Below are 14932 nucleotides of genomic sequence, written 5' to 3'. Positions count from 1 at the left end.
GGCAAGAAAAGGGCAGCAAGTGAACCAGCTGGACCACCTCCAAAAATACCAAGAATCATGAGCAAAGCAATGGAGGATGCCAAACAGGCAGAAAACCTAAGGGTCCAGCGTACACTGGAAATGGAAAGAAGGAGAGAAGAGGACAGAGAAAGAAGAAGAAAAAGACAAGAACGACAGTCAGAAGAAGAAAGGAAGATAGATCTTCTCATGACAAACTTTAAGTTTGGGAACAGAGAAGACACTGAACAAATTCTGACTCTGGAGATATTCAAGCTTCTGAAAATCACTGGAATATCAACACACAGCAACATGTCTCCAGAAGAATGTATTGCTTGGTGGAAAGATGGAGTAATTGATGGTGAGTTCGTGGGGGAAGCCTACAGGAACTACAGGCATCTAGATGTCACAGATGAATACTTAAGCCTGGTAAATCCGAAAGACCCCATCAAGACACGAGAAGCCATTAACAAGAAAAGGAAAGGCAACAAGAAGTAAGCTCTCGTGGTCCAAACTCCATCTTATTTCAATGTATTGATACTTATGTTGTTCTTGGTCTTACTTCTTTGAATCTTTTCCACTAAACTCTGTTATGTAAACATTCCCTTAATCTTAATACATATATCTTCTGCTGGGGGTGTTGCGTGAGTTTACTTATTCATGTTTAGTAGAATTGTTGTCAAACTTACCATATGCGCTGAAAATAAAATCAATGCTTTTTCTTTTTCAAATCAGCCATATAAGTAAGTATAAGTGTTGGCATCATCAAAAAGGGGGAAATTGTTAGGAACATCATGTAATAGGTTTTGATGATACCAACTGTTAAGTAAGAATCCCCAAGTCTCGATACATAGGCAAAACAATGTAAGTTCGATAAGTAAACTAAGAGCGAAAATACAACCGGGTAATTTGAGCTCAACTCGGGAAATATTTAAGCTTGAGGTAAACTTGTTTGAACAACTTAGAAGTTTTCGTGTTGTAAGCAAACAGATAGATCAGAAGCAGGCACGAGACAACTCTGGAGGAATAAGGGTCTACGAGACATCAACTAAGTCTCGAGACACAAGCCAAGTTCGAGAGGTAAGGACCTCTCGATATACCTATCGAGTTCGAGACGTAAAGAATATTCGAGAGATAGACCTCTCGATACATGGGATTGAAACATCAAGTGGTCGAGACATCTTTTATGGTCTCGATAAACCGGCACTTCTCCAAGAGGCTGAATGTTAGTCAACATGTGCAGATAAAATACTCTAAGTTTGGAGAAGAAGAATATCATGGAGATAAAATATTGAAGAGGTGCTGAGCGGGAGGTTTCAAAATGGACGGAAGTGGATGACACGTCAGACCTCCACCACAAACGGTCAAGAAGTGCACCAATCCTGAAGTGGTCAGATTCCCCAAACAAGGAATGATGGGAACATAAAAAGAGTAACTTTATCCAAAAGAAGCAAGTGAAGCATGAACTCAAGAAAGTGGAATATGGAATATTCACTACAAAACAAAAGGCTCAAGTTACAAGACCACTACTCCATGAAAAATGCTGAAATTGTGCAAAGACCCATGTTCGGCGTGGGAGACCAATTTCAAACGGAATAGTTTTCCCTCCAACGGAACTATTCAGGACGTAAAGACACAAAGAAAAACAAGTGAAGAAAAAAAAAGGGGTTGTGAAAAAGGTCAAGAGGTTAACAAGAGGTGTCTGATAAAAACGTTCTAGTGCAAAGTGCTTAACTTGGAATATCATCCTGATATTCAATACAGCGAGAGAACACATCTTAGTGTTCGAAGAGAGTTACAAAGCTAAACTGTCATACATCCAGAAGGTGACCAAAGCTGCTCTACATCAAAGTTGATTCAACGATAGCTTGTGGTCAGATTGGAGATTGTTACATTCAACTGTGACTATCAACAACGTCTTGCTTTGGATTAAGCAAGGGAGGTGGAGTATCCTGGCTGCTGTCCGAGCGAAAGAAACCTGAGGCTTGACGCGGGCTTGGTGATCAAAGGTCAAGCGCTCGAGAGGTGGAGTAACTGGAAGCGGGGAGAAAAACTTGAGGAGAGGCGGAGTAACCTGGCTGCTGTCCGAGCGAAAGAAACCTGAGGCTTGACGCGGGCTTGGTGATCAAAGGTCAAGTGCTCGAGAGGTGGAGTAACTGGAAGCGGGGCGAAAAACCTGAGGCTTGAGGCGGGCTTGGTGATCAAAGCTCAAGCGCTCGTTATTGTACTAGAAAGGGAAGTTTTTAGTGCAATCCTTCCAGGGAGTTTCTGGAAGAAGAGTGGAAGTAGGCGGGGTGGCCGAACCACTTAAAAATCTCTCTTGCATTTACTTTCTGTTTTTATCTCTCGCTAACTTCTCGATTGCACTGCATATAATCACACCTCTCGAACTAACCCAAACTCGTGCTAACTAAAAGGGGATAACATTTCCGCTGCGCATAAAACTTTGTCTTCACCTCGTGAGGTATCGAACCTAAACATCCTAAGTTCAATACACACGAGAGGTCGAAAAGATTTGCAAAATCTTATACAAGTCTATTCACCCCCCCCCCTCTAGACTTGTACCCCATCCCCTTGGGACCAACAATTTGTGTGTGATGAAAAATGTTACTGATTGAGCAGTGTGAAATTGGTGGAGCAAGGGTTATGGCAGAAAGAAAATAAGGGAGTGATTGGGATTCTCCTTGTTCAGGATTCCGCAGAGACTAGTACTGTGGATCCTGCTTTGTCTCCATGTGATTTCCTATGAGTTTCACTTGTTTATCAGTTACTTTAGTTCATTCTTTGATTAAAATATTATATACAATTGTTATAGGCATTGGAACTGATTTTGTAGAGTGTACCTTGAAAAATCAAGCTAGCATATCAGATTTAACAAACATGATAGAAAAAGTCTGCAGCAAGTTCACTGGCATAAGTGGTAAATCTGTCATATATCCTCTTTTGTTTGAAGTGTTAGGGATTTATAATTTAATGTAATGTCAGGTTTTTTATATTTAGAAATTGAACTGGTCAAAGTTATGTGCTATACAATGTCTCACAAGAGGAGTGGAGAGACCAAGTGGGAGAGTGACTTATTCAGTTGTGTTAGGACTTTGCAGATTCCGTGTACAGGAGATAAGTACCAGAGGGACTTATTGCAGATTCCGTGTACAGGAGATAAGTACCAGAGGGACTTATTACACAGCACGAATTACTTCTCTTGAGTTGACTAAAGCTGGTTACACAGCACGAATTACTTCTCTTGAGTTGACTAAAGCTGGTAAAGCTTCTCGAATTACTTCTCTTGAGTTGACTAAAGCTGGTAAAGCTTCTATTATTTCCTTTTGATATATGTAGGTGATGGCTATTTCTTTGGCTACAGTAGCAATTAGGTTTGAAATCTGATGCATTGCTATCCTAAGTTATGAGTTCCTAAACATGCAACTTTTTTTGCAGGTTCAGTATATCACTAAATCTGGTTGGATATGTAAGGGTAAGATCTCCGGCATACCATATGTTTTCTACATTTCTTCATCTCGAGTTAAATTAATACTGATCCTTTGTTGATCTCCTACCATATGTTTTCTGCATTTCAGTGCTTAGGGCTTGAAAAGAGTTGTTTTGAATTTTGTGTTATAATTGATATTAGATGCCAAGGACTATATACCTTATGAAGTAATGATCATATTTTTGCTCTAGAGTTTCAGGATTCTATAGTTTTCATACTTTTGTGGTGTTGATATGATATTTCAGGATTCTATAGTACAGTTTTCATACTTAAGTGACACTCAAACATTTGGGATTTTGTTCTAACTGCTTTTTATGAACATGTCATTGTTAAAATGATTTTTTAGTTGTTTAACTCATCAAACATGCCATCCTCTGCACATGTAACAGGCTCAAATTTTCTGGAGAACAGAAACATTTTCCTCCCCCATTGATTTTTCTTTTAGTTTTTCACTTTCTTTCCCCCTCCCCTCCTCTTTTGGCTGAAGTAGGGGTTTTATGCGACACATTCCAAACAAAAAGAAGCATAATGTTGTTTTGAGAACTGAATACATACTATATTCATTGTTAGTGAAACTGCTCAACCAACATTAACCATCTGAAAATTTTCTAGAGTACCACATATTTGGGTTCTAGTGTCTAAGAACATTCCTCTAAAAGGTGTCTGCATGTAAATCCCTTAATAGAGAGCTTAATATAACATTAACTACAGACATGCAGCATGTTATGATCAACCTTATGATATATTCTTTATACAAAATGTGGAGGTATATGCAGGTTTTAGACACATGATTAACTAATGCTTTTTATTCCTCTCCATTAGAGGATATATTGCCTCTCTCTTCATGTCTCATTAACGAAACTCCTCTTCTTTGCACAAGTAACAGTAAGCTGAAAGAATAAATTTTGTCCTCTATATCAAAACAATAGATTTAAGACAAAAATAATAGAACTAGTTGATGAGGTTGAGAAAGTTTAAACAATGTATATTGTGCAACTAGAGCATTCGCCTTTTGAGATGAAAGCATTAGCAAGCTATTTTGTGTTTATGATCTAAGAGTTTCCTTCTGACTTTCCTTCTTTTTTCTTGTCTACACTATCCACTTATTATGGTCTTTATCACACATTGTCTGTGGATCTATTATGAAGCTATTTCTTGTTTTATTTTTTCAAGAAACTGTGACCAACTTGAAGCAAACACAACCTCAAGTGGCAGAATCAGCAGTGTGGTTGGAGGCCACTGGTGGTTTGAGGAAAGGGGTACGTTTCAGGATTTGGGTCGGGTACCGCATACTACTTCCCCGAAGCTATGATACACAGGAAATCCAATATAGGGCCATCAACTTCACATTCATCTTGCGAAGCTCGAATTAAGCAATTAGAGGAGCAAAATCAAGTGATGCAACAACAGCAACAAGATATGCATGAGGAAAATCGGAGGATCCATGATATCGTCCAGAAAATGGAAGCAACACTTGCCAATTTTAGTGAAAATCTTGGTAGTCTTGATCAAGATCCAAACAAGAATAGCTCCAATGACGATACACTATCCCCCTCCACCTCCGATGATGATACACTANGCACGAATTACTTCTCTTGAGTTGACTAAAGCTGGTAAAGCTTCTATTATTTCCTTTTGATATATGTAGGTGATGGCTATTTCTTTGGCTACAGTAGCAATTAGGTTTGAAATCTGATGCATTGCTATCCTAAGTTATGAGTTCCTAAACATGCAACTTTTTTTGCAGGTTCAGTATATCACTAAATCTGGTTGGATATGTAAGGGTAAGATCTCCGGCATACCATATGTTTTCTACATTTCTTCATCTCGAGTTAAATTAATACTGATCCTTTGTTGATCTCCTACCATATGTTTTCTGCATTTCAGTGCTTAGGGCTTGAAAAGAGTTGTTTTGAATTTTGTGTTATAATTGATATTAGATGCCAAGGACTATATACCTTATGAAGTAATGATCATATTTTTGCTCTAGAGTTTCAGGATTCTATAGTTTTCATACTTTTGTGGTGTTGATATGATATTTCAGGATTCTATAGTACAGTTTTCATACTTAAGTGACACTCAAACATTTGGGATTTTGTTCTAACTGCTTTTTATGAACATGTCATTGTTAAAATGATTTTTTAGTTGTTTAACTCATCAAACATGCCATCCTCTGCACATGTAACAGGCTCAAATTTTCTGGAGAACAGAAACATTTTCCTCCCCCATTGATTTTTCTTTTAGTTTTTCACTTTCTTTCCCCCTCCCCTCCTCTTTTGGCTGAAGTAGGGGTTTTATGCGACACATTCCAAACAAAAAGAAGCATAATGTTGTTTTGAGAACTGAATACATACTATATTCATTGTTAGTGAAACTGCTCAACCAACATTAACCATCTGAAAATTTTCTAGAGTACCACATATTTGGGTTCTAGTGTCTAAGAACATTCCTCTAAAAGGTGTCTGCATGTAAATCCCTTAATAGAGAGCTTAATATAACATTAACTACAGACATGCAGCATGTTATGATCAACCTTATGATATATTCTTTATACAAAATGTGGAGGTATATGCAGGTTTTAGACACATGATTAACTAATGCTTTTTATTCCTCTCCATTAGAGGATATATTGCCTCTCTCTTCATGTCTCATTAACGAAACTCCTCTTCTTTGCACAAGTAACAGTAAGCTGAAAGAATAAATTTTGTCCTCTATATCAAAACAATAGATTTAAGACAAAAATAATAGAACTAGTTGATGAGGTTGAGAAAGTTTAAACAATGTATATTGTGCAACTAGAGCATTCGCCTTTTGAGATGAAAGCATTAGCAAGCTATTTTGTGTTTATGATCTAAGAGTTTCCTTCTGACTTTCCTTCTTTTTTCTTGTCTACACTATCCACTTATTATGGTCTTTATCACACATTGTCTGTGGATCTATTATGAAGCTATTTCTTGTTTTATTTTTTCAAGAAACTGTGACCAACTTGAAGCAAACACAACCTCAAGTGGCAGAATCAGCAGTGTGGTTGGAGGCCACTGGTGGTTTGAGGAAAGGGGTACGTTTCAGGATTTGGGTCGGGTACCGCATACTACTTCCCCGAAGCTATGATACACAGGAAATCCAATATAGGGCCATCAACTTCACATTCATCTTGCGAAGCTCGAATTAAGCAATTAGAGGAGCAAAATCAAGTGATGCAACAACAGCAACAAGATATGCATGAGGAAAATCGGAGGATCCATGATATCGTCCAGAAAATGGAAGCAACACTTGCCAATTTTAGTGAAAATCTTGGTAGTCTTGATCAAGATCCAAACAAGAATAGCTCCAATGACGATACACTATCCCCCTCCACCTCCGATGATGATACACTATACGATACACTATCCCCCTCCACCTCCGATGATGATACACTATCCCCTCTAGTCAAGATTAGATAGCATATTAATTATTTGAATGATTTGAAAATCTGTTTTGGATAGCATATTAATTATTTGAATGATTTGAAAATCTGTTTTGGATGGTGAAACATAGCTGCAAACAATAGCTGTATTTTTTATAGTGAAGCAATTGCTACACTTTGGATTTAAATGATTGACTAATGTTTGATTCCCTTGAATTGTTAATATTTTGGTGTTGAATTTAAAATTGTAGTGTTGAATTTAAAAATGTGGTGTTCAAATTTGCATTATTATAACATGATTTTCAGGATATTTAACAATTGTATATGCAGTAAGATTTCAGTTAGTTATAAATATTGGTAATTCAAATTTTAATTTTTTCTAGTGGACAGTAATTCCGACCAATTTCCGACCACCAGTGGTAGGAAATAGTTCTCTTTATCCGACGATTTCCATCAATGTTTCTGACGTCCTCAAAAAGAAGTCGGTAATTCCGACCACCTAGCCTAGTGGTCGGTAATACCGAGAGCTTTTTTTCCGAACCCATAAAGTGGTCAATAAGTTGGTCGGAAACTGTTGTTCCGACCGGAAATCACCCTTTTCCGACCACTTTTTGGTGGTCGGAAAAATGAATATTTCCAGCAGTGATATTTGTACCAAGCCACTAAAATTATCATTTTATGCTGTTTATTTTCCAATAGCGCAGCTGTGTGATGTATGGACCACGGTCTACACAATAACTATTGCCAAACTTCAGGGCCAATTAATTAAACCGACTCGAGGAGTAGGTCTAGCACAATCAATGGGAAATTGACACACATGAGCAGCTGGCTAACCGAAGAATTGAAGAAAGTCTCTACCTAGTTAACAAATGCCTTACAGTACAGTCGACAATTAGTGTAAAATAGATTAATTAATAACATCTTTAAATAAAGGCAAAAACTTGTGTGAGACCGTCTCACCGTGAGACGGGTCGGGTCAAGATGAAAATGTAACACTTATACGCACAAATGTCATACTTATATACTCAAATGTAATACTAATCAGGAATAAAAATTTCGTTACTTATAAGGGTAAATGTAATATTTTTAAGGGAAAATACAATACTTTTACATTTCGATTTAAAAGTATTACATTTTTCCTCAAAAGTATTATATTTTCCCTTATAAGTAAGAGACATCTGTCAACATTACTTATTATGAAAAATGTAATACTTTGTCTCTTATAAGTAACAAAAATTGTATTCCTGATTAGTATTATATTTAAGCATATAAGTATGACATTTGCATATATAAGTGTGACATTTACATTGTGCTTCGACCCGACCCGACCCGTCTCACGAATAAGGATCCGTGAGACGGTCTCACACAAGTGTGACCCTTAAATAAAATGTCACAAGTTTAAGTATTAGTGATATAAAAAAATCGACAATTAGTCTAAAAAAATGTAGAATTGGTGAGTGCATGCATTGAGAAAGGATAAAGAGGAGTTGGAAATGGGGATGGTGCTAGAAGAGTAGAGTTGCGGTGTGTGAGCAGACTGACATGGTCGAAATTCCTCGATCATCATTATCAGAAGACAGAGGCCGTCGAATAACGCGCGAGAATGAAGTTGTTTAGAAAGCAAACTATATAATTAGAAGTTGCAAATTTGTCAATATATTTTTGTTATCATCAAACTCTTACCATTATGCCAAAATTTATAATTCACAGTGGAACCCTAATTTTATTTCTTTATATATGTATTGAAACATTTTCGAGAAGCAGGTGTTGGGTTTGACCCTTCACCAACCTCTACCTAATAGTTTTCCTGACCATTAATTTTTAAATTTGACCCTTGATCGACCTTCACCCAACAATTTCTTTTACGTGTATTTATTAACTGGATTTTGTGTTTTCCCCTTTTCTTTCTAGATTATCTATGTGCTACAGATTTACCTTGAGAACCTGTTTGAGGTCATATAAACGAATTAATAAGGTTCGACCGTGTGAATATGCTCCAAATCTCCATTAATCTTCATCTAACATCTTATTAAGGAAATATAATATAATAGTTATTTAATATAACGAGTACCGATGGAGTGGGTGTGAATTGTGTTGTGCACGTATATGAATATGTATGTAACGACGAAGGAGTAATGCAGTTCTCCTGTTACTAAGATAATTATATAGGCTGGCGTAGGAATATGAATATAAGGAAAGGACGAAAGCTGTTCTGTGGCGTGTTTAGGAATAGTACCTTAAAAGCATTTAGATTAGGGCTATCATATACTTTCGACAGGTACCCACAGAATAATCACAGGTCACAACCAGTGATATATATTACTAGCTCAGATGACGTGGAAGAAAGCTTTGCAGAGTAGGGAATAAAAATGTATTCTGAATGTGCATTTAGTGCACTGAAGGCAACTGTATATATAATAGTAGCTATACCAACTTCCTCCCTTGCCAACCATAAATCGGAGAGAAAAGTGCGGTCGTGGACACCTTCTGGACACACAGCAACGGGAAAATGTATTTTGAATGTGCATTTAGTGCACTGAAGGCAGCTGTATATATACTGGTAGCTATACCAGCATCCTCCCTTGCCAACCATAAATCGGAGAGAAAAGTGCGGTCGTGGACACCTTCTGGACACACAGCAACGTCCACTTTGAGAAGAAGGGAAAATGTGCTAGGTAGCAAAAGATTAACCACAACCACACTACCTCAAGTCGAGCGGGCGGGCGACGGCGTGATATCCACTCTTTTGTACAATTATTTATCCCTTATTTTAGTTGTTTTGATGCTTATTTCTCTTGTCCTAGTGGCGACGGCGTGATATCCACTATTTTGTACAGTTATTTATCCCTTATTTTAGTTGTTTTGATGCTTATTTCTCTTGTCCTAGTGAAATTGGGAATTGTTTGTGTGTTATTTTGTCCAAGTGTGGAATTATCTACAAGGAACAACAAAGGAAGAATTTTGAAACATTTTGGACAAGTTCTGGAATAAAAGAAATTACAAGGAAGAATACAAATTGGAAAAGAATTGGAAGTTGCCTAATGGGCCAAGGCCCATCTACCTCCTATATATTCTACATATTCTCTACAATTGGCCCATCTACCTCCTATATATTCTACATATTCTCTACAATTGGCCCATCTACCTCCTATATATTCTACATATTCTCTACAATTGGAGAAGGTTCCCTTACAGAGTTCTGAACCCTAGTTTTAGATTATTTTCCCATTCTCTTTATATTTCCCTAGCATAGTTTACATTAGATTATTTAATTTCAAGCTTGGAATCTTGGATTGAAATTGGATTTGTTCTTTATCAGTTAAGTTCCTCTCCCCTTTTATTTCTTGCAATGTTTATGGTTATTTATTATTGCTTTGCTTTGTTTACTTTAACCATGCGTGAGTAATTCGCTTATGGGTTTGGATTAGGGATCCATTGTTAATCTTGATGTTCAATTTGTGATTATTGCATAAAGGGATTGAATCTTTTACTTAGGGTTTATGTTGATTTGGGGATTAATTTCTACTTGTTATTGATTGATGGCCACAATTAATTGCTAGTCTAGGAGAGGGATTCATTACAACGAAAGTTGGATGGAGACCTCGAGCCTTACCAATTTCAACCTAATTTTCCTACTATGAGAATATGGGTAATTTTGGGGCTTACAATGCTTAGGTGCTTAATGTTATGATTGATGCATCACGATAGTGGGGCAATTGTAGCCTAATTCTGTTTATTGATTACGAAAGTAGCTAAATTGAATTCTTATGTGCATTGCCCATAAATCCCTAGGTTAATTATTCTTTCCCTAATTCTGAGTGATTCACATGCTCTAGTGCCTTGTGCTATTAATTCATACAATTTCGTGTCATAGCCTCAATCTTCAGCGGAACGACATAACACACCCACTTTTACACTCCCATTTATACTACATCACGGCGCGCGCGTGGTTCCCCCTTATTCCCTCTTCATAACACTTCAAAGTTCATAAAAGAAGGAGAGGTATACAAGTGGAGTAAAGGTGAGTTATATAAGCAATGTGGGACAACACTTAAAGACAAAACCTCATCAATTGCCTTTGACTTTAAATGTTTCCCAACAATCCCCCACACATTTAAAGGTATAAGGCTGGGTTAGACAACATCTTATCTTGAATCAAAGAGTTAACTTTTATGCCAGGGTGTGAAACTTGAACTGACATGCAACACATTAAGTAATTTACTACCCGGGAGTGAGTTGCCTCTTGAACTTGTCGGATAACTAAATTTTGAACTTACATGTGCGGGTTAACTTAGGAATCACAAATTTTGAGCGGTCAAACGCATTCACCTTGACGTTCCCTATCTAGTCTATCTCAGTATAAACTTTAACTCTGTTAAGTTGACAGGATTGTTTGTCTAGGGTGAGGTGAATGCGGTATGGAAGGTGTTAAAACGAAGAGTCAAGACTCCCCGAGTGTCGTGTCTCTCAAGGATGACAAATTGGAATGAATGTGTGTTGGCATTTAGGAAGTTGACAAGGAAGAGTTACGAGAATGGTTAAGGGTATGATTCATTTTGTAAGAAAGTAGAAGGTTGAAAGTGGTTGTGTAAAAGGGAAAGGAAAGGCGGGGATTGAGGCTCGTGGCTACTCTATGTGGTCTACCGTCTTATGGTTTCGTAAGCAAATGACGTGGATTTGACTAGGCAGTTCATGGCACTTTACCAAGTGGCGTCACACTTTGGACTCCCACATCCTCATTCGGTTGGTGCATTTCATCGAACACCATGTCTATCACTCCTTTCGGACCTCGTCCTTTCGGACTAAGGGCGGAGATGTGGGTGAGTTGGACTCGTGAGTGGCCGCTATCGCACACACACTCACTTTCTCTGGGTTTGCTACCTAATGTGGCCACTCTTAGGCACAAAGCTTAAAGAACATCAACCACACAATTTTATCATCCAACATTCAAAGGGCTCACATTTCTACAAGCAATTTCATATCAAATCAACCACATAGTTTAGCTTCGGGGCCACCAATCCCCTTTCTAATCTACTCTAGCATAATAAAGAAACAAGAAGAATAAATGAAAATCTCAAAGAAAACAAGCATTAAATTAAGATATTAAAGAGAAGAGTTACCACCCATAAGAATGGCTCCTTTACATCTTGTTCTTGAAATTTCAATCCTCTATCTTGCTCTTGAATCTAATCTAATCTAAAAGGAAAGGAATTTTTCCCGAAGAGGGGAGAACCCTAAGGAATTTCAGATCTAATATATTTTATGGCTCCTTCTCCTTTAGGTTTAGGAAAAAGGGGTTTATATAGGTGACAAAAAGACAAAAATTCCCGAAGTGGCCCTTGTGGCCCGACCACGCATGCCACCACGCGTGGTGGAGGGCGTGGACGGCTACTGGAAATGTTCCACGCCCCTCCACACGCGTGTTGGGCTGCGTGGGAAGATTATGCTTTGCGACTTCGTTTGTCTTTTGCTCTGTTTTGCCTCAAATCCCTTTCCGATATGTAAAATACTTCAAAACTTTTCCTAGAATCAATGTTAGAAGATTTTGATCACATCCGAGCTTAAAATGCATGAAATTGTTATAAACGGGTGGCAGAACTTTATATTCTATCCAATTTTAAACCTTTTTTATATACTATTCTTGGTGCTTATCAAAGTTTCCACACTTAAACCTTGCTTGTCCTCACGCAAGCATACTTTTCTAAACTCTAATCATATAAGCACCAGGAATAGTATGCACTCTCATCGGTTGATCAATTAAGTGATGTGCGAGCATTTAGAATGGAGTGAGTGAAATCCCCTACACTATCTACCAAGACCACTAAGCTTGTGTCATCTAAATATAAGGAATATGCCAAGGAAGTTGGAATCTCAAAAGATAGATTTGTAACAAGGAAAATTATATTCACACCTCTCAAGCATGCATTCAATCAGAGTTCACCTTTCATTTTGTAGGGGCCTAGAAAGCCGATCCCACTAGTGGGAACGATGCGCACACCCTAGCCAAATTTGATCCCACTAGTGGGAACGATGCGCACACCCTAGCCAAATTTCCAACCGTACGCCAAAGCCCTGCGCACACCCTAGCCAAATTTCCAACCGTACGCCAAAGCCCGTTTACGCAAATATAAGTGAGGGTAGGGACATAGACCGCTCATCGCCATGGCTTGGGCGATCACTCTATTTTCTCACTTCCTAGGATAACGTCATCAGGCGACCCGACATCACATGGAGCCACATGCTTTTTCGAAGACAGTGCAATGGGTGCCTGAATCCTAGCGAAGCGGCTCACATCCTCTCTATTTTTCTCATCTTCCAGGATCTCTTCGGGATAACCGACTTCACATGGAGCTCCATGCTTTTTCGAAGACGGTGCAATGGTTATCCCGTATCCCGGCAAGATGGCTCACTTCTGTTTTTATCTCTAGGAGTGGCCTTTGCCTTTTCACTCTTCACCATGTCAATCCCTCATGCCTTTTCCTAGGGATTAGGGTTTTTCACTCTTTGCTCACTTAGGCTCACCTTTTGCCCCATTCCCTACCAAGTTAAGTTTAGTTTCCGGGCTTCGCTGAGCTTATCTTTCTCAAACTAAGGGGGTACGCACTCCCACTTCGAGAGATCCTTGGCTCAGGTCCCAACAAAATCAATAGGTGAATATCATGCAGTTACACAAAGATATCAATAATATAAGATCAAAAAACTTCAATTTGGGTGAAATTTGTACTTCCAAGGCATATTTCAAATATTAACTCGACACGAGATTGGGAGCCCTCCTGGATAGTATTGACAATAACACTCCCTCTAGTTCCTATGCCCTATCACTCGGTCAATCAACTAATTCAAGCAAAGTGATACCCATCCTTTCCACACTTAGAAGTTAACATCGTCCTCGATTTTGCCATGAGGATCGGTGGAAAAAGGAATAGGGTTCAAAGGGTAACTACAAAAGCCCCTTTTCCACACTTAAAAGTGTGATCCGGGCTAGAACAATTCCAATTTTAATGAAATCACATCCGAAATAACAATGCCATGCAGCTCATCATACGTGAATCAAAACAATGTATAGCTATCATAAGTCAAACAGGGCATCTATTTTGTAAAGGGGATAAAAGAAATACTCTCTAGGTTTTGCTAGCACTTAAAAGTGTGATCCGGGCAAGAAAGGATTGTACATGCTTTAATGGGGATACCTGTTGGTCCCAAGGGGATGGGGTACAAGTCTAGGGGGGGGGGTGAATAGACTTGTATAAGATTTTTGCAAATCTTTTTCGACCTCTCGTGTGTATTGGACTTAGGATGTTTAGGTCCGATACCTCACAAGATGAAGACAAAGTTTTATGCGCAGCGGAAAAGTTATCCCCTTTTAATTTGCACGAGTTTGAGTTAGTTCGAGAGGTGTGGTTATATGCAGTGCAGTTCGAGAGATAGTTAGCGAGAGGTAAAAACAGAAAGTAAATGCGAGAGAGATTTTTAAGTGGTTCGGCCAACCCGCCTACGTCCACTCTTCTTCTAGAAACTCCCTAGAAGGATTGCACTAAAACTTCCCTTTTTAGTACAATATCGAGCGCTTGAGCTTTGATCACGAAGCCCGCCTCAAGCCTCAGGTTTTTCGCCCCGCTTCTTGTTACTCCACCTCTCGAGCACTTGAGCTTTGATCACCAAACCCGCCTCAAGCCTCAAGATCTTCACAAGACAGCTCCCAGGTTACTCCGCCTCTTCTTGCCTTCTCCAAAGCAAGGTTGTTTCGGTTGTCACAGGTTGAGTGTAACAATCTCTAATCTGACCAAAAGCTTTCGATGGATAATCTTCCTTGTAGTGCAGCTTCGGTCACCTTCTAGATGTGTAGTAGTTTAAGCTTTGTAACTCTCTCAAAACACTAAGATGTGTTTTCTCGCTGTTATGAATATCAAGTATGATATTCCAGATAAGCACTTGCACTTTTGAACGTTTGAACTAGACACCTCTTATGATAGCTTGAATTTTTCGAACCTTTTCTCTTTTGTCTTTTGAACTTGTGTCTTCACGTCCTTATATATGAG

General features: G+C 38.6%; 3 long non-coding RNA genes across 3 annotated transcripts in view; all 3 read left to right on the top strand.

Moving 5' to 3' along the window:
• The window catches only part of LOC115998036, a 16744-nt gene extending 13727 nt beyond the window's left edge, over window positions 1-3017 (top strand). Inside the window, exons 2-3 of the long non-coding RNA XR_004093826.1 lie at window positions 2620-2732; window positions 2834-3017. This is a non-coding gene — a long non-coding RNA (uncharacterized LOC115998036). The remainder of the gene's footprint in view (window positions 1-2619; window positions 2733-2833) is intronic.
• A 117-nt stretch (window positions 3018-3134) lies between these two features.
• On the top strand, window positions 3135-4747 carry LOC116000166. The gene is made up of 3 exons (XR_004094071.1): window positions 3135-3217; window positions 3436-3472; window positions 4661-4747. It is a non-coding gene; the product is annotated as an uncharacterized LOC116000166 (long non-coding RNA).
• Window positions 4748-5066: 319 nt separating this feature from the next.
• Window positions 5067-6546, top strand: LOC116000178. Its single transcript, XR_004094074.1, has 3 exons — window positions 5067-5100; window positions 5235-5271; window positions 6460-6546. It is a non-coding gene; the product is annotated as an uncharacterized LOC116000178 (long non-coding RNA).
• The last annotated feature ends 8386 nt before the right edge of the window (window positions 6547-14932 follow it).

Source organism: Ipomoea triloba, chromosome 12 (genome assembly GCF_003576645.1).
Source record: "Ipomoea triloba cultivar NCNSP0323 chromosome 12, ASM357664v1".
In the NCBI taxonomy this organism is placed as follows: Eukaryota; Viridiplantae; Streptophyta; class Magnoliopsida; order Solanales; family Convolvulaceae; genus Ipomoea; species Ipomoea triloba.
The sequence above is the reverse complement of the archived record's forward strand: the minus strand, read 5'-3'. Positions and strand labels throughout refer to the sequence as shown.